Source organism: Piliocolobus tephrosceles, chromosome 6 (genome assembly GCF_002776525.5).
Source record: "Piliocolobus tephrosceles isolate RC106 chromosome 6, ASM277652v3, whole genome shotgun sequence".
In the NCBI taxonomy this organism is placed as follows: domain Eukaryota; kingdom Metazoa; phylum Chordata; class Mammalia; order Primates; family Cercopithecidae; genus Piliocolobus; species Piliocolobus tephrosceles.
Genome location: NC_045439.1, coordinates 157,687,382 through 157,706,722, shown reverse-complemented (window position 1 = coordinate 157,706,722; position 19,341 = coordinate 157,687,382). Strand labels below are relative to the sequence as shown.

General features: G+C 43.5%; 1 protein-coding gene across 2 annotated transcripts in view; it reads left to right on the top strand.

Moving 5' to 3' along the window:
- The window catches only part of OTUD7A (OTU deubiquitinase 7A), a 370,674-nt gene that overhangs the window by 291,290 nt on the left and 60,043 nt on the right, over nt 1-19,341 (top strand). The gene's annotated exons all lie outside the window — the stretch shown is intronic.

Below are 19,341 nucleotides of genomic sequence, written 5' to 3'. Positions count from 1 at the left end.
GTCTCCTCAGGCCCACCACGCTCCTTCCAGTGGGGGCCCCGCCGGCCTGCACGGGCTGATGGTGCACATGGAGCATGTCCTCAGTGGGAAACCCTGCTCCTGCTGGGGTGGGGAAGCATCTCCTTCCAGTGCTGACCCAGCCTTCAGCCAGCTCTTCATGTCCACTGTGGAGTGGAGCCTCCACTTCCAAGGCTTGGTCCATGGAGACGTCCCCAGATGTGTCATCCCAGGAGTTTAGGGCTGCAGCCAGCAATGTGCTGTTAGGGAGTAGAGCTTCTCTCGGCCCTCAGCCAAGACCCAATAAAATTACTACGCACTTCCCAGAGTTTCAGAAGAAGACAGAAGAGAAGTACCTGTAGGTTGGTATGATTCTGATATTGGTGGATGGACCAATCAGGACCCTGGTAGGAAAGAAAAGGCAGCACAAAACTGTGAGATAAAAGGACTCCATAAAGGGACTGCTTTCCAAGGAGTGGGCAGGATTTAAGGACACCAGTGAAAGATACTACTATTCCTGGGACTACCATAGGACCTGGCGAAAAGACAAGGGATGAGAGTGGCTGATGGAGATAGCCACTGGCAGGAGGTGTGGTGCCCGGGAGAGAGAAGATGCTGGAGAAATAAATACTCTGACCACACTCTTCCTCCACCATCCAGGTTCTGATCCGTGCTTCTTAATGGCAGAAGGGCAGACTGCAGGGAGCTCACTGATGTGGTCCACGCAGGTCACCCTCTGCATACACAGCAGCATGGAGAAGGATAGACAGTAGATCTGTGGGGCCAATGGGAAACATCTAGAAAGTCAATGTGCCGGGAAGTTTTACCAGACCTGGCTTCTGTGTACACGTGTACACCTGCTTTCATGCCATTGCTTGTCATTGTTTGCCCAGGGCTGTCGTCATCTACCATTTTCAAGAGGGGAGGTACAAGATGCATTTAGACAAAGGACGCGATGGTGCTTAGTGGGGCTTATTTGTGTTGGGCAGGCTTGCGGTCAGGTTGCAGCCACAGGACTCACAGAAGCCTCACCAATGGCATGCTTGGCATTAGAACAGGCTCTGCATTCCCAGTAGCTGGATCTCATGTTGTGACTATGGAGAAATTGTTATCTCAGCGTCTTCACAGCCATCACAAGCAACCCAGGGACTGGCACCCACAGCCTTGCTCTGTCTTACCTCAGCAAGATTCAACAAACATAAAACAATTCAGCTAGATGAGCAATAACGTAAAGCACTCACTGTGGGGGCCGGCTATCTTAAAGACGCTTCTCTGTGACTAATTCAGATAAGATATTTTCAATGGAAAAGGCTCACTATTCATGGAGAAGTGGAAATTAGTATTTGTTAAGAAAGAAACAAGTTTCATGGGTTACTGTCCGTTGAATGCTACGGCGGCGCAGGCCTTTACACAGCTCAGCACTGACGATGGCTAACAGCTCGGGTGATTGTAGCAGCTGCCTGAGTGCTGTGCTTCGCGGGAAGCGCAGTCTCGTGCAAGGTCGTAGGTAGAGCCCACCGTGTTACCTTCTCCTTGAGCCCTAACCATGCTTAGCAAAAGCCTTCGCTTATTTTAAACGTCTTTTCTGTTCTTTTTTTCCATATTTTGTGTATTAATTTTTATCACTTATATTTTACCTTCCAGACTAATATTTTAAGATGAGACTCTGACTTCATCCAGTCTTGAGAAAACCTTTTAAAACCCCAAACTTAGTGAGTTAAGATGTTAAATTATGAACAGCCCATTGTTTATGTTGGGCACCACGAAGAGAACCAACTGGAAGCAGAGGTCAGTGAAGGCAGGAGGCTCAGGCTCCCATCCAGCGCTGGAGAAGCCTCCGCTCGCAGCCTACACTCACAGGAGGCCTTGAGGAAGTGGGTCTCACGCTTCAGGGAGTGGGCAAAGGTGCTTGTGGTGCAATTAGCACCTGAAGATCAGGGGTCTGCCTGGGACAGGAGTCCTAGTAGCCAACACGTCTTCCTCGTCCCTCGTGCTGAAAAATAACGAAAGTGGCTAGGTGTGGTGGCTCACACCTGTAATCCTAGCACTTTGGGAGGCCAAGGCAGGAGAATCATTTGAGCCCAGAAGTCTAAGACCAGCTTGAGCAACATAGTAAGACCCCATCTCTACAAATAATAAAACAGATTAGCCAAGCATGGTGGTGCACGCCTGTGGTCCCAGCTACTCAGGAAGCTGAGGTGGGAGAATCTCTTAAGTCCTGGCAGTCAGGGCTGCAGTGAGCCATGATCACACCACTGCACTCCAGCCTGGGTAACAAAGCAAGACCCTGACCCCCCCCCAAAAAAATAGAAAAAAATGAAAATAACAGAGGTACATAGACAACTGTGTGTGTGCTCCCTCAGTGGCGTGAAGCAGTCTCTGGGCTGGGTGATAGCGTGAACCTGACCCCACCCGCCATCCATCTGTCTCCTCCGAACTCCTTTCCTCTGCTCTCAAGTGAGGTCTTAGACTAGATCATTTCTCAGTACCCTGCTATGCTCAGACTCACGTGAAGACCCTCAGCTGGCTGGTGCTAAATGGGTCTCCCACAGCCCTCACCCCATCTGGGTGAGGAGTTTGGTCACTGGAAAGCACTGGCAGCTCCTGCACCTTCCACCCCACAGCCAGGCTCTGCTCCCACGGCCATGTTTCCATCATGTCACTGTCCATGTTTCCATCATGAAATGGCCATCTAAGAAAGCTGCTCAGTGTTGCTGGGTACAGAGGATAAATGTCTCTTTCTAATAGCTTAGTGCTTAGAATCTTTATGAATAAACTGTTTATATGCAATACTATTTTACTGAATATATGAGAGATTGAAATACAGATGTCAAAAAATTATTGAGTAAAAAAACAATCCATTTGTTTAAGGGACAGTTCTAGCTGTGCTTGGCAGGAAACCTGATCTCTGTCATAAGACTTTGGATGGAGGCCTTCCTTTTCCCTTGGGACAGAACATGAACCCAGGGCTCAGGCGGTTCTGAAAATTGGCAAACAATGGCCTTCACTCAGTTAACATGGCCTGCGGTCCAGCTGTCCATCCTGGGGCCTGATTCCACTCCCCTGGAGCCCTGCGTGGTATCTGCCTGGCCTCCCGAGCCACATAAGCAGCCCCATGTATTTCTGAGGCCTCTGTGTCAAGTGGGGTGCCAGTCTGAACTCCCATAAAACCCACAGATCTGGGAACTGGTCTTCCCAAGCCTTCAGACCCTGGAGAGCTCAACCCACTCCCACCGCATCACAGTCTCAGGGCAACAGAAGGGCGAGATCTTCTGCACCTAAAACCAGCTGACCTCCTGAGAGAGGAAGGGAAACACCTTTTGTTTTCTAATGACCAGCCTGCCATTAAGAAGGCAAGAAACCAACCACTGCTTTTGCCATCAGCTGATCCTGCTGCATTTATACAAGAGATGGCTCAGAGACCCGGGTCTCTGGGCTTGGGAAGTTTCATCTGCTGCCTCTAACAGCAGCTAAGCACCATGTGGGTGACATGGTGTGGTTCTTCAGTGTGCTGGGGGCAGAGGGCTGAGGCATTTTGTGTATAATGCAGGAGTCACTGCATACATGGGAGGTGGAAACACAGATGATGAGAAATCTCTACACACACCTTTGAGTTGTGCTCCAGGGGAGGATAATTGGATTGCGGGGAATCTGCTGGGGAACCTGCCAGGGAATCGTAAGCTACAGAGGAGGCTGGCAGGCTTCCGAGTCAGCCCAACCCTGGCTGGGGGCCCGGATCAGCACGGGGAGCTTGGCCACGTCACTGGACTGGCTTGAGCCTCACTCTCTTCCCTCTGAAAGTTGGAGATGTGTAACGGCGGCGAAATGGAGACAGATTGACCCAGTGTCAGCCTGTGTTGAATGCCCGCAAAATGCCCCATCCAGGTCTGGGGTTACCTCCACACTCCAGGCAGATGAAACCCCTGCCCTTAGGGAGGTGAAATTCCAGTGGAAGAAAGCCAGTGGACAAGGGGAGCGTGAAAATGAGGTGGGGCCTCAGAGGCTGCTCTGGGGAGGTTAGGAAGGAAGGTGAGGGAGTCCCGGGATGCCGCTGGAGGCCAGGGAGGGAGGCAGCAACAGACACCTGCGGGCCCAGCTTTCCTGACGGAGGGAGTCTAGCGTCAAAGTCTTGGCATATTTAAGGAAGCCAGTATCACCTGAACTGGTGGAGCAAGGGCGAGAGGATTTGGAAAGGAGGGCAGGAGAATGGGAGCGGGGCCCTAGGGAGCCTCATAAGTCCTTTGGGCTTCACAGTAGGTAGACACACAGCCCCTGGAGGGTTTTGAGCAGGGAGCTGGTGCGTCTTGATTCACATCTGACGGATTCTGGCTGCTCGAGCATGGACTATGGGGTGGTAAGAGAAGAAGCTAGAAGAGGAGGGAGAGGCGGCTGCTGCAGACCAGGGCAGGGAGAGGCGGCTGGCAGAGTCGTGGGGGTGGTAGTGCAGGTGAGGGGCAGTAGAGAGACACGGCTGTGGGGAACGTTTTGAAGGTAGACCTGCAGGCCATGACGATGGAGGGCTGGGGCTATGGCAGGCAGGGAGGAGTCCAGCATGGCCCTAAGAATGTTGCCCTGAACATGTGGGTAGATAATGGTGCCTGAGGAGATGGAGACCCCTGGAGGAAGGGCAAGATCGAGGTGGGAGCGAAGAAGAAGCCAGCACCGTCAGGCAAAGCCTGAGACTGTAGTGAGACCTGTAAAGTTGCTGTCCAGATGAACGTGAGGGTCTGGAGTCACAGAGAGCTCTGAGCTGTGAATGTGGATGTGGAGTTAGTGCCCTAAGGTGAGATCTGTGGATGGAGTGAGCTCCTCGTAGGACCCTGTGGTGCACCATGCCCCCAGCCTGGCTCCATGCAATGGTGAGCATGAGTTGGACACACTTGTCTGGAGCATGGACAGAAAACAGAAGCCGTCCAAAGAATCAGGCTGGGGCACTGCAGTATTGAGGGCTCAGGAACAGGAGCCAGCAGAGGAGACTGGGAATGTGTGGGCCTGGGAAACAGGGCGAACTAGCAGTGGATAGTGACCCTGACACCCAGGGTGGAAGGTGTTTCAAGAAGGGAACAACTGGTGGTGCCAAATATGCCAGTAAGTCAGTGTGCACTGGAAACTGACCACTGGGTTTGACTGCGAGGCCAAGGTTCTCAGGGAAGCCATGCTGCACCGTGCTTGAAGCAGAGAAAGGTCAGGAAGTGGCTTTCCTTCCCCTTCTCCTTGTAGATCTCACCATCGGCTGCTGTGAGTCATCTCTTTCCTCCAGCTTTTACACTCTTGCCCTCCATCTCGTGAGGCTTCCATTGGTCTCCTAGCTACCTGGGACCATTCCTTGCTTGCAAAGGCAGCTCCTCCCATTGCTAGTTACCAAATTTGCCTTCCGATCCTTGCTGTGCTTGGAGCTTGCTGAGCTTCCTCCACCCATCAGTCAGGCAGAGTCGCAGCTCTGAAATCCCCGTAGGCAAGCCTAGAAATATCATGTTCCTTTGTGGGCGGGGTGCAGCGTTGGGCAGCCCTGAGCACAGGGCCTGGGCCAGAGTGTGGGAGGGACAGAGGCCAGGGTTCACATCGCAACGTGGTGGTCACGGCGTGGTTCCTGTGCAGCCCCCTGGGGGGGCGTCAGGCTCTCCTCTGTGACGCAGTGATGAAGCAGCCCACCTTGAGGGGCTGCCGTGAAGATGAACTGAGGTCATGTGTGCACAGGGCTGGCTGCATAGTCAACATCAAGTAAATGGCCTCCTCTACTCATTTTTTATTTTCATAGAGTGGTATTTCTTATTTTTCTTCCTTAAACTTTTTGCCATAAATAATTTAAATTGTGACCAAATAGTAAGTTATCTTGTCAAGCATTACAATTATTCATTCATTTAGTAAACATTGATTGAGCACCTATGGTGTCTCAAACCCTATTGTCATAACCCATTTGCATTGCTCTAAAGGGATACCTGAGACCAGGTAATTTTTAAAGAAAAGAGGTTTATTTGGCTCACAGTTCTGCAGGCTGTACAAGAAGCATGGGGCCAGCATCTGCTTCTGGTGAGGGCTTCAGGAAGCTTCCAGTCCTGGCAGAAGGAGAAGGGGAAACAGATGTGTCATATGATGAGAAGGGGAGCACGAGAGGAGGAGGTGCCGGACTCTTTAACAGTCACCTCATGGGAAGCAATAGAACGAGAACTCGTTACTGCGAGGATGGCACCCCACCAGTCATGACGAATCCAACCCCATGACCCAAACACCTCCCGCCAGGTCCCCCTCCAACACTGGGGATCACATTTCAACATAGATTTGCAAGTGAAAAACATCTCAAACTATGTCAACCACCAGTATTATCAGGGACAACCAAGATGAGGAACACAAGGCCCCTGCCCCAGAGCAAAGGACGCAAAGGCAATACCGCAGCCCCATGGCAGGAGCTCTCACAGAAGCACGTGCAAGGCACAGTGATGTCCAGAGAGGGGACCTCCGAGGGCCCAGGTGGGGAGGGTGCACTCCAGTGATATGAAAGGGAGTCACAGGGTCACATTTAGGGCAAGAATCCCCTCATCTTTCTGTTAGAGAACTGTCACGTTTTGTTTTCTTTCATCGAAATGTCGTGGGGTGATGAGCAAAAAGACATCTGATTTTAAAGTGTGTGGTAACCATCTGCTCCAAAGCTGAAGTTAATTGGTCCCATTATCACGGATGAATCAGAGACTGTTGCTCAGAAAAGTCAGAAGAAGTGACTAATAGCTCCCCACATGTGAAACACCGCCTCCCTCTGTGGTGTGTTCACCTGTGATTTTCTTATTTGCAGAAGCTCAAGTTCTCAAGCTATTCACAATGCCAGTGCCCGTGTCTTGTTCCTGTTCTGTGGTTATGTCTTGGGGAGATGGAAATGACCAGTCTATCAAAGCCAGGAATAGAAACATGGAACCATGAACTTTTCACATGTTCCCAATTGCACTCCTTGTATGGAGCACACCTTTATCTTGGGCACCCCATTCTGGGTTCTGCTGGATGTTAGAATAGCACTGGGCCATGAAGGGGTCTCCAGAGGCTGGAAAGTGCCGGCATTTACCATGGTTTGGCCATACTTTTCAGGGCGGTCACGCCTGATTTACAGCCCAAGGAGTGCTCTCAACTGAGTAAGAGTCTTAACTTCTGGAAGCCAGCTTACATCAAACCACTAAGCCTTGCCCTCCATCTACCCAGCTGCTCTAGCAGGCTGCACCCTGCCTACGTGCCCTCTCCTGAGTGTGCACGGTCTCAACAGCCTGGGCTACACTGTTACCTGCACAGGTTACAGGACCTGTCTGCTTGCCCTTGAGCATTCAGGTGTTTCTTTGTGCACAGCTCCCCTTAGCAGCATGCACTTCAGGGACACGAGTAAACCTCCCAGACACCTGCTGAACTCTCCCGGGATACGCCTCCTGGGATACGCATGCAAAATGAATGGACAGAATTCCTATTTAAATATCCTTGGGCTAAAGGACGCTGCATGTGTTTCTATTGCTGCCTAACAAATTACCACACATTTGGCAGTTTAAAACAGCACAAGTGTATCATCCCACAGCTTCCGGGGGCCAGCCGTCTGCTGTGCTTTAGCTCGGTCTCAGACTCTGCTCGGAGTCTTTCAAGGCTGAAATTAAGGTGTCTCCTGGCTCTGTGCTCATCTAGGGGTGGATCCATTTCTGAGTTCCCTGCTGTTGGCAGAATTTAGTTACTTGGGGCTGAATGACTGAGGTCCCATTTTCTTGCGAACCGTTGGCTCCTAGAGAGTACCCAAGAGACTCAGAAGTAATACAGGTTCACTGTGCGCTGGTTCCTTGCCAAGTCTCATGCATGTGTACAGGCTACACAAAGCAGGTGTCTTACAGACACGCAGTGAGGGACAATAGCAGCCTAGGGTTCAGGGCAAGACAGTCACACAAGGCTTAGGACAGCTGCCCAGGGTGCATGCTGTCTTGTGCTGCAGCTGAGGGACCCGAGAAAGCAGCCTGCTGTAGGTTCTATACCTGGGGGATGCAGTCATTATCGGGCTAAAACATTGAAATACATCCTGTTCTCAGAGGAACCAGAACAGAGTCCAGACTGTTCTAGCCAGTTTTCCATGATCTCAGGATACTACATTCCCAGCACATTCTTTTTTTTTTTTTTTTTTTTTTCTGGAGACAGGGTCTCCCTCTTGTCGCACAGGCTGGGGTGCAGTGGCGCCATCTCGGCTCAGTGCAACCTCTACCTTCTGGGTTCAAGTGATTCTCCTGCCTCAGCCTCCCGAGTAGCTGGGACTACAGGCGCCCACCACCATGCCCAGCTAATTTTTGTATTTTAGTAGAGTATTTTGTATGTAGTAGCATGTTGCCTACGGTAATTCTTGAGAACTACCGGCAAGAAAGAGGAAAGAGCGGGTTCAGTCCAAAGCCATCCACGACCCCACACCAGGTCCTTGCCATCTGGCTGTCTCCACGTGGCATAGCAGTGAAGTTGTTTACTGCTTCAGGTTGTTTACTGTTTGGCATGGCAGTTGTTTACTGCTTCAAGACCAGCCAGAGAATCTCTCCTCTCTCCCCTCTCCCCCTTTCCCTCTTCCCTCTTCCCTCTTCCCTCTACGTTCTACCAGCCACCCTTTCTCTGTAAATCCCTGATTTCCTTTTCTCTAACCACTAAACCCTCTTCTAAAGAGGTTCGCAGAGTAGGTCAGATCAACCCAGAATAATCGCCCTTTTGGTCAACTCAGAGTCAGGGAATAATAAAGTAATTACAGCTGCAAAATCCCCTCACTTTACCCCGTATCATAACCTAATCACAGGAGTGACATCCCATCGGAGTCACAGGTTCCACCTACACCCTAGGGGAAGGGATGACACAGGAGTCCACCCCAGGAGGTGGGAATATGGGAACCACTTTAGAAGTCTGCCTGCCACAGATGCAGTGTCATTACTTGCAATATGATAATTCTTCTATGCGAAAAGATCCAGAATGAGAGATTAAGTCATACTGAATATGTTGTGGTCAGGGGAATTTTCTTGATTTACTGTTGTGCCACTTTGAACCATTTCACTTGGATCGGTATGCTTGCCTAGAGGCGCATGCATTTGGACTGAATTCTTTCTTTCTTTTTTCTTTTTTTTTTTTTTTTTGAGACAGGGCCTCTCTCTGTCTCCCAGGCTGAAATACAGTGGTATGATGTCAACTCACTCTAGCCTCTGTCTCCCGGGTTCAAGCAATTCTCCTGCCTTAGCCTCCCAAATAGCTGGGATTACAGGCATACACCACCATGCCCGACTAATTTTTATATGTTTGATAGAGACGGGGTTTTGCCATGTTGGCCAGTTTGGTCTTGAACCCCTGGCCTCAAGTGATCCACCTACCTCGGCCTCCCAAAGTGCTGGGATTATAGGTGTGAGCCGCTGCATCCGGCCAGAATTCTACTCTTGATGGTTTCAAATTTCAAACAATGTGTCTCGAGCCCTCCAAAGACATCATACCCTTTGACTGGGCTCTTTTGACCGTCAGAACCATGGATCTGGTCATCTGGGATGGGATGGGGGTAGGCACTATGACAACTGTGCTTTTGATAATAGCAGCCTTCACATATTGGGGATCTCCTATGTGCTAGGTGTATTATACGCCACTAATTATGTCCAGATCTCACATCGGCTGCATGCAATTGCCAAGATGCTCTTCATTTTACAGATCAGGAAGAAGAGACTTGGGGAAGCAGAAGGGTTTGCCCATGACTGCTTGGCTGTGAAATGTCCTCATCCTGCCCATGCCACGAAACCTCCTCACTTCAGCTCAGAGCCTTGGGAACTGTCACCCTTTCCCTCAGGATATTTTCTGCCACATGACCCATTCCAAATAGGAATTGCATGATTTATGGGATTTTCTTAAAAGAATAAATCACCAATACCAGAGAAAATCTCCAAAGGAACACTCTTTCAGAGGCCAAATAGAAAGCCAGCAGCCAAGTTACACAATTCTAGAGGGATACGTTGCTGAGGGCACCGCGCAGGAACATCTGACAGAGGCAGAGTACAGGGGGTTGGCCCGGGTGGTACCACAAATCACAACAGTCCCCTAGATTTACATTTAACACTCTTCACACAGAGTGACTGATCCCAAAGTCCTGTCAGGAAGAAAATCAAATCAGGTTATCACATTTTTAGGAGTACATGGTACATACAGAATAACAGTTCACAAGCCCAGGCGACTTCACACCAAGCATCCTGAGAAGCTCACCTTGCGGCAGTTCCTGCACAGCTGAGAAAGCGTAAAGGAGGAAGCATTTTGACCATTTTTGTGACTGACTGTTACATATTAACCATCTTTTTAGGGCAAATAGAGTTAGTTGTTTAAGCTGATTTGTGTACAGTTGGTTCGCTGAATCATGCGGACTAGCCTACGTTTTGTGTTTTGTTTATGATTAGAACTAATATTTCAGGGAAATCAGGATGACTTAAGTTTTGGCTACGTGGTTATAGGTGGTTGGCCTTGGGGTATGTCTGAACTGAGGCCTCTATTTTTATTTTTCTCTAACAGTCCTATAAAATGCAGGGATACCTATTGTTGCCGATGTGCTATTACCCACCAAGACGGAAGTTTGGAAGCAAGTCATATGATGAATCTGCTGTAACAGAGCTCATAAGATCAAAAAATATTCATTAAGTCACTATTGCATTGTCATTATGTTCTCACTTGTATTTTTGTGGGGAAGAAATAGCATCAAAAGAGTTCTGTTTGTTAATCTAGGTATTGGAAATGAAAAGCAAGTGTTCAGGTGGGAGTTAAGGAAGGGTTAGAAAATAGAACCTTTAGATGTCTTAAGAAGTGGTAAAATAAAACTGACAGTGTATCAGATCCATGAGAAGCCAGCCTGTTCAACAATTCTGGGTAAAAATAAGAAAAATGTGATGTTAAAGCATGTATTAATGACAATAGATATTCACAGTTTTATGTTGTAGCCTTGTTTATAGACTCAGTCAGCATCTAAGGTACCCCTTAAATATTTCAGACATACTCTTTTGCATTTTATGGGAAAGATAAGATGAGGTAGAAATATTTGCAAATTGGAGTTTTCTGAAGACATTCCATCCAGCAAATTCACCACCTGAATCCTTTCTTTTGCCTTCAAAATGTCATCTCAGGTGCAAGCAGCTTCCAGCTCTCTTTTCCCTTATAGTCATCTCTGGAGCTAGACCCATCACCCTTTCATTGTTTTAATTCCTTACTGAAATGTTCTTGTGGGAAAGTATGCAAATTGTAAGTGTAGAACAGATCACACCCTTTAACAAGGACTCAGACAAGAAACTCACATCAAAGAAACTGACTTCTTACAGCATGGATTTATTTTGCCTCTTTTTGAGCTTTATATAAATGGAATCATGCATGGGTTAAGTTCTGGATTCTTCCACTTAACATTAAGCTTATGCAATTCATTCATAGAGTTGGGTAATTACCATACAGCTTATTTATTCTCATTGGTATATTGCATTGCAATGCATGCATGTATTACAAATAACCTTTCCATTCTGTTATCGATGGATTTTTTGGTGTCTTAGCTCAGGCTAACATAACAAAATACCATAGACCAAGTGATTTAAATGAGAGAAATTTATTTTCTCACAGTTCTAGAGGCTAGAAGTCCCAGATCGAGGTGCTGGCCAATTCAGTTCCTGGTGAGGACTCTACCTTGTAAACGGCTGCCTTCTCACTGTATTCTTACATGGTCTGTCTTCAGTGCATGCCTCGGGGTAGGGGACAGTTTGAGAGTTGAGGCTCTCTAGAGTCTTTTATACAAACACTAATTCTGGGAGATCAGGGCTCCACCCTTATGACCTCGTTTAATGAATTTAAATTACTTCCTTGAAGTCCTCCTCTTCAAAGATAGCCACACTGGTGATTAAGATTTCAATATGTGAATTTGGAGGGGACACATTCAGTCCATAACGAGCTGTTGGAACTTTGTCATTATTATAATAAATAGTGGTGCTGTGAACATTCTTGTACAGGTTTCTGGTAAGCCATGAACACATTTCTAAAGATATATACAGTCATCCCTCAGTCTCCTCAGGGAATTGGTTCCAGGACCCTCTAGATACTGAAATTCTCAGATGTTCAAGTTCCTTGTTGGTGTGCTATTTGCATATAACCTGCTCACATTTTCCCATGTATTTTAAATCATCTCTAGATTACCTGTAACACCTAACACAATGCCTACATCATTTCATCCATGTGGATTTCACATATTATTTGGCACATAGCAAATTCAAGATTTGCTCTTTGGAACTTCATGGAATTTTTTTTTTCTGGATTATTTCTATCAGCAATTGGTTGAATCCATAGATTCGGAACCCACAGATACAGACGGTCAGTTGTACCTAGGAGTGATATTGCTGGGTCATAGGATTTACATATGTTCAGCATTGTAACAGTTGTCCAATCGGTTTTCCAGAGTGGATGTAGCAGTTTGCTCTTCCTCTGTTGGGAGTTCCGGTTGCTCCCTGTTTTTTGTCTCTTTGTTTTAGTTACTGTGTTGGAAGTGTAGAAGTATCCACACAGTGGTTTCAGTTTTTATTTTCTGAGGACTAGTAAAATTGGGTACTTTTCATGTTATTGGCCATTTGCATATCCTCTTTTGTTGGGTGCCTTTTCAGGTTTGTTTGTTACCCATTTTTGAGATTGCCTTTTTGATTGACTTGTGGGAATTATTTGTACATTCTAGAAATGGGACCTTTGTCAGATGTGTATTGCCAATATCTTTACCCACCCTACTGGTTGCCTTTTCACTCTCTGACTGATATACTTTAATGAACAGAAGATCATAACTAAAATAGTTCAATTTACCTTTTTTTCCCTTTACTTGAGAGCCTCTATTTCAGCTTAAGAAACCTTTGCCTACCCCAACATCCTGAAAATATTATCCTGCCTTTCCTACTTAAATCTAGAATCCACCTAAAAGTGATTTTCATAAATGATGTGCTATGTAATGAGAGTCCATTTTCCTGTATATTCATCAGCCTGACATGGTACCATTTATTGAAATCATCCTTTCTTTATTATGCTGCAGTGTAACCTTGAGATACAACAGGTGAAGTGACTGTGTAGGTGTGGGTCTGATTCTGGGTCTACTCTGTTGCATCAACAATTTTGATGTTATTCTTCTTTATCATTCAGTTTAAGTCATTTTAAATACTTATTATAATTTTTCCTGAGTCATAAGTTACTTAGAAATATGTAGCTGGGCCGGGCGCGGTGGCTCACGCCTGTAATCCCAGCACTTTGGGAGGCCGAGACGGGCGGATCACGAGGTCAGGAGATCGAGACCATCCTGGCTAACCCGGTGAAACCCCGTCTCTACTAAAAAATAAAATTAGCCGGGCGAGGTGGCGGGCGCCTGTAGTCCCAGCTACTCGGGAGGCTGAGCCAGGAGAATGGCGTAAACCCGGGAGGCGGAGCTTGCAGTGAGCTGAGATCCGGCCACTGCACTCCAGCCTGGGGCAACGAGGGAGACCCCGTTCATTAAGCTAGAAAAAAAAAAAAAGAAATATGTAGCTGAATCACCATGGGGATATTTCTAGGGTTTTTTTTTTTCTAGCTTAATTCTTCTGTGGTCAAATAATGTACAATGAACGATTTCAGACATTTTAAATTTGTTGAGACTTGCTTCATGACCCAGCATATAATTAAGCTTAATAAATAGTCTATGTACACTTGAAAAAAATTTGAATTCTGTCCTTCTTAGGTATAGTACTTTTTATATATGTTAATTATATCAAGTTTGTTAATTTTGTTCCTCAGATCTTTTCTATTTTTCACTAAGTTTGTGTCCACTTATTCTACCAACTGTTGAACAGGGTATGTTAAGGTCTCCTCCTATGATTGTGTTTCTCTGTTTCTTCCTTAGTTATCTTTTGCTTTATATATTTCGAAGCTGTGTTAGTGGGTGCATAGACATTTAGAATTATTATACCATCCTGGTACATTACTACTTTAGTTTTGTTATTAGATGCAGGCCTGATGGCAGTGAAGTCACAGGTTTTCATTTGTCTGAAAATGGCATTATTTTACCTTCATAATTAACAGCTAGTTGTAGGCTTTACAGACCATGTAAGTTCTCCATCACATATTCATTTTCTCTTTCTCTTTCCCTTCCCTCTATCCCTCTTATAGACCAAAGTTTACTGACTCCTGATCTATATTATTTTCTCCCTCTACTTTGGATTTAATCACTGTTCTTCTATAACTTTGTAACACAGATGCTTAATTCATTAATTTCTAGCTTTTCTTTTTTTCTCTTGCAAGTATTTAAGGTTATTAATTTCTTTCTCCATACTATTTTAGCTATATCCCCAAAATTTTGGAATGTAATGTTCTTGTTATTACATAGTTACAAAATATTTTCTGATTTTCATTTTAGTTTATTATTTTACCCATGAATTATTGTAAGTGCTTCTTTGTTTGCAAGTATGTAGAAACTATTAAATATTTTTAGTTATTTTTATTATTGATTTCTTAATTCCATTGTGGACAAAGAGCATTGTCTGTATGATTTGAAATCTGTTGAGAACTTTGCTTCATGATTCAGAATATGATCAGTTTTTTTAAATCATTCCATGTGTGCTTGAAAATAATGTTTAGTCTCCTGTGTTGGCAGCATTGTATAGTATTTGTCCATTTGGTCATTTATTATGTTTTTCACATCTGTACATTTATTGGTTTATTTTTTACTTTTTCTCTCAATTACCGATACAGATGTGTTAAAATCTCTCATCACGATTGGGTACTTGTCTATATCTCCTTTTATTCCTATGGATTTTTAATCCTGTATAAATATAGTGCCATGTTATTGAATGCAGCAATTAAACTGATTTCTTCCTCATGTCATGGAGCAGTTGAACAGTGTAGAGGGCGTTTATTTAATTCTACTATTGCTTTTTGCCTTTTGATTTATTTTATCTGCTATTGATTCAGCTATGTTAGCTTTCCGTAAATTAAAACATTCCTGATGTACCGTTTGCCACCTTTCATACCTTTACCTATAACACTTTTGTATTCGTGTGTTTTAGATTTCTCTCTTGCAAGCTGCATGTAGTCAATTTATTCATAAAATCAGTTTCACAGCCTTTGTCTTTTAACAGGTACATTTATTTTTAATGCAACTACCATTTTCCCCCATTCAATGTGGTGTTTATTCTCTCCTTACAAATCTTCTTTTAAATCAATTAAATATTGTTTAATCATGTCTTTTTAAAAATTCTACAATTTTGAAGTTATACCCTCTCTTTCCATTATTGAGAGGTTACCCCTAAAACATGCATATGAATCACATCTCAAATTAGTTAACATCTTAACCTACATTAAACCCAGGCAACACAGGGACCTTGGAGTAGTTTAGTTTTATTCATCCCTATTCTCTCCTGTTTTGTAAGTTGTTATCATTCATTTTAATTCTGTACTTTTAATCTCATCAGACATTCATGTTTTATATAGTCAACATTCATTTCGATTTACCCATATGCTTACCTTTTTTGTTTCTCCTCATTTCTTCTTGCATGTCAGATCTTCCTTCTGTTTGAAGTTCATCCTTTACAGTTTCTTTAGGTGAGTGCTAATTTTACTCTCTCAGTTTTTGTTAGTCTTAAAATGCCTTTGTTTTGCCCTCATTTTTTGAAAACATTTTTCATGGGTATAGTATTATAGATTGCTAGTAATTTTCATTCAGCACATTGAAGATTTTTTTTGGGGGGAGGCTTCTGCTTTCCATTGTTTCATTTAAGAGGTAGGCTGTCAGTCTATCACTTCTTTGAAGATAATTTGTTTTTTCCTTTCTCTAGCTGCTTTAAGATCTTTTCTCTCTGTCTTTTATGTTGTGCAGTTTCACTAGGATATGTTAAGGAAGACATTAATTTTATCGTTCTTACTTAGAATGTCTTAGACTTTTTAAATCTGTGAGTTTATTTTTACATACTTCTTTTGGAAGATCTTCAGTCAGTATTCAGTCTTGCCTGATTCATTCCTTTCTGAGTTTTGGTTGGACAATGTTAGATCTTTTCAGTCTATTCTTATGTCTCATAAACTCTCTTGCATCTCTTCTCTTTCCCTTAGTTGCTTCTTACTTATCTTCAAGTGTATTAACTTTTTTCTTCAACAATGTCTAACCTGATATTAAAGTGATTCTTACTTTTTTACTTTAATTTGTATATCTTTCATTTTAAGTTCTATATGTGTTTTCCAGATCTGCCTCTTATTCTTTGGTCCTATTTTGTTTAATTCCTTTGTGTATTTTAAACATTTTTAACATACTTGCTTACAGTTTCTAGCTAATCATTTTAACCTCAAGTTTATAGGAATCTATAAACTGTTGATATTGTGTGTATGACTGTTATTCACAATGGCTTGTTTCCTGTTGTGTTTGTTGTGTTTGTAATTTCGGATCGTGAGCAGGATGTTATCTGTGGGAATCTCATGTGGCCTGTGTTGAGAGTGTACTTCTCTTAGAGAGATTGTTTTTGTTTTTGTTTGTTTGTTTGTTTGTACCAGTTTCCCAAGAGAAATTACCTTTGGTACTTAGAACCAATTTTATGTTAATTTCTTGGCTTAGTGGTTCCAAGCCACAAATCAATTTTAGCTCAAATCTTCATGAGAGTCAACATTTCCGGGAGAAGTTTTTGTTTTCCTCTGCTAAGCCTAGGCTAAAAGACAAATTTTCTTCCCAGCTGCCTTTGCCAGAGCAAAATTATTTCTAATCTTTGCATTCAGGATATAGTTTTTGAGGGTCCTAACTCTATGTGGAAGGAAAAGGCCGTCCCCAGTCCCAAGTCTCCACATTTCAGGGTCTCCAGCCTTTTATCCAGTTCTTGTGAAGTGATTAAACAGTTAAATGTCTTCACTCGGCAGTTGCTGGTTTGGTGCATACTAATTTCCATTCCATATTTATTTTTAGTTGTTGGAGATTTACTACACTTTCTTTCAAGCTTGGATATACATTTGAAAGGATTATTGAAAATAAGTATTTTTATTTTCTGACCTCTTTTCCTCTTTAAATCTGTGCCCTCCTGCTCATCTTAGGGAAGGGGATTTCTCTTTTCAAATGACCAGAGACAAAGCTTTCAGCCCCTACTTTATCTGCAGTGCTACACACATCCATACAATTTTAAATTATTTTTTGCTAAATATTACAGAGAAATCAAGAATAATAAGTATGGCGTAACTAACGAAAGTAAAAATCAGTGAGGGTTTGTAGGGATATAAGAAATCTTTTTGTCGGTTTTTAAAAGTTGCTTTCTTTGGTTCATTAGGCTTAACACCTAAAGGCCAGGTCTTTCCTCACATTCCTCACATGGTTCCTTTTCCCTGAGGTCTGCTCAACTTTTTTCTTTAAATCTTCTTTATCCTAATACTACAATCTAACCAATGAATGTAGGCAAAAAAATTTAACATGCTGTATTTAGATGTCTACCCAATTCAAGCGTGTAATTTGCATTTCTGAGAACCTCTGGACAGTGCTTCTCAGCAATCTGTGTTGAAGGATAACTCTTTTCTTTAGATTTCCAATTCACTGTCTCCCCATGTTTCTATAAAATTTAATAAAAATATTACAGCAAAGCCCATTGCTATAAAAGCTCCTAAACAGTTCCTCCCACTTTCTGTACTTGCCTCATTGTGCACAAGCTGACCTCCCTTTAAGCAGCACCAGGCACTCTGTGTGCAAAAGCTTCCCTTTATTTGCAGTTCATAGTCTTTCTTGCATGAATGTCAGAGCAATTGTGCTCTGACACAGTTGGTACCTTTTAAGTAAAAGGTACCTTTTAAGTCAAAGCATTTTGGTTCACTCATTCATTCATTCATTAGCATATGCATAAATATACTCCTTTAGTTAACTCAGGATTTTGAACCTGTATATGCATAGCACATATATGGTGCTTTCTATATGCCACGCCCTATCTTAAGTACTTTCTCAACATTAAATAATAGTCATAAAAACTCTGTTAGATAAGGACTATTATTATCTCCATTTTTAAGAACTGAGGACTGAAACATAGAGTGATTAAGTAACTTGCCCAACACCACACTGCTAAGAAGTAGTGGAACTGAGATTTGAACCCAGGAAGTCCACCTCCAGCTTCTGGGCCCAACCAGTCCACTGACTGCCTCTTTAATGACTACCTTAGACACTCTAATCCAGATTCTGCAAGGGTAGGTGTTCCAGAGCCCACTTTATTTCATCCTCATTTTCAACTTGAATCAGTTGGTCATTATTGCACAGACCTCTGAATTGAAAAGGGAAATCAGGCCTTCCACCTCCTTTGTGGGAAGAATGGTGACTGGTTAGTGTGCCTGCCATGGAAAGTCTGGTGATTTTTCAATGCTGCTTGCTGTGGTGTGGAGGGGATTGATGGAAGATACTTCAGAGAAGTCGCCTATTAGCTTCAGGGCTCTGTGCCGTCAAAAAAAATGGAAAATTATAACCAAACTGTAAAAATTTCAACTCAATCTATTGAAAAAGCAGAAAAATTTAGTCAAACTAGTATCAATTTGCATTAGTTAGATTCCCCCAAAATATTTTTGACTGAATTCAACCCATTTTTAAAACTTAATCTAGACAAATGAGTTAATTTACATAGAAATTGTCTTTGGCACCAGAACAGAATGTCTCCGTTGTAAGACTATGGAGTAAATCCACATGCCATTTCTTTCATCTTGAACATCTTCAAATCTACAGGAAAGTTGAAAGATGAGTATTTATGTATCTTGCACAAAAAATCACCAATTTTCAGGACTTTGTCACATTTGCTTTATCTCTCTTTATATGTATGGAAGTACATAGACTTTTTCTGAATCATTTGAATGTGTATCACGAATACTTCACTTCTGAAAATAAAGACATTTTCCTGTATGACTAAATAACATTAGAAAATTTGCACTAACTTAGTAATGTCAACTAGTAGAGTCCATACTCAGATTTTCCCAATTGGCCCCAAAATCATTTTTGTAATTTATTTTCATTCCAAAACCCAATGTTTTTTTATTATACTTTAAGTTCTAGGGTTCATGTGCACAGTGTGCAGGTTTGTTACGTATGTATACATGTGCCATGTTGGTGTGCTGCACCCATTAACTGGTTATTTACATTATGTATATCTCCTAATGCTATCCTTCCCGCCCCCCCCACCCTACAACAGGCCCTGGTGTGTGATGTTCCCCTTCCTGTGTCCAAGTGTTCTTATTGTTCAATTCCCACCTATGAGTGAGAACATGCGGTGTTTGGTTTTCTGTTCTTGTGATAGTTTGCTGAAAATGATGATTTCCAGCTTCATCCATGTCCCTACAAAGGACATGAACTCATCCTTTTTTATGGCTGCATAGTAT